Raw genomic sequence first — 1130 nt, forward strand, 5'->3', positions numbered from 1 at the left:
GGGTGTTTATTTCTTCACCTAAAAATGCCAAAAAAGAAAAAAATAGCAAAAAAGTGATTAAAAAAAATCAAACATTGCAGCATAGTTTTAGTTAGTAGTCCCGACCGGAACCACTGACCACATCCGTGCAGTCCACACCAGCCTCTCCACTACACCACCAAGACCCAACTGCATCAACGTTGCTGATTGTACTTGATATCTGTATATAAAATAGTGTATTAGTATACTGGGGCGAAGCCCCAGTATACTATATAGGGGCCGCTGCCGGATCTATAGGCCGGACCAATATCCACGACTTCCATAATAATAAATTTTCCCAGAATTGATTAAGACTTATAAAGGTTCTCTCTACCTTAAAATGCTTCTAGAAAAGTCTTTATAGTGTATATCTCCGTTCTCTAGCTGTTAGAAAGCATAAGTATGTCCCATCATCAGTGTGCATCCATAGATATACCTCGAGATATACTCTAATATCTATGGTCAATGTGACCACACCCATACGTAAAGGAGAGTGGGCGGGTGGTTGCTAAGGCTTATGAATTTTTTTATTATTTTTCTGCAATAAAACCTGTATAGAAGAAATGTAAGTGTTGACATTCGCCCCCAGGTCGTAAAATTGCAATACATCAATACTCAAATTTATTTATCAGAAAAAAGCAAAAACTATAGTACATGAAACATCAATAACATTAAGGAAAATATCTTTGTCTTGTTAAAAATAAGTGGTAATTGAAGATTTTCCCTCACATCTATAGGACTAGGAAGTAGATCAGTTTACGAAAGGTTTAGCCATTCGTTTGTATTGGAGAGGTCTACATCAAGCACTCTGCCATTTGCTATTGATGACCCACCAAGAGATCACACAAAGGGAGCTGATATCAATGAGGTCATAGTAGATGTTTTCAATAAGGGGAAGGCTGGGAAATGTAAAAGAGGAGGGAAGGTTCTGTTGTCGATGCCCCTTATTTCAACAAATTACCCTATCAGCACAGACGAAAGGTAGAAACTGCAGAATAAATATAATTTAACGTTCTTGCAGAGTATCATCCAGATCATGTGTTGTACAGTTTCATAAGCCTTCCATTGGTCCTCATTCTATGGAACAGCAAGGAAAACTAGCTCATTTACAT

General features: G+C 37.7%; 1 long non-coding RNA gene across 1 annotated transcript; it reads right to left on the reverse strand.

Annotated features, from left to right (window-relative positions):
- Position 1: 1 nt before the first annotated feature.
- On the reverse strand, positions 2–452 carry LOC109589672 (uncharacterized). The gene is made up of 2 exons (XR_002188858.1): positions 353–452; positions 2–295 (listed from the first exon to the last, which is right to left on the reverse strand). It is a non-coding gene; the product is annotated as an uncharacterized LOC109589672 (long non-coding RNA).
- Between the last annotated feature and the right edge of the window lie 678 nt (positions 453–1130).

This window comes from Amphimedon queenslandica, unplaced genomic scaffold, assembly GCF_000090795.2.
Source record: "Amphimedon queenslandica unplaced genomic scaffold, v1.1 AMPQUscaffold_11032, whole genome shotgun sequence".
NCBI classification, from domain to species: Eukaryota; Metazoa; Porifera; class Demospongiae; order Haplosclerida; family Niphatidae; genus Amphimedon; species Amphimedon queenslandica.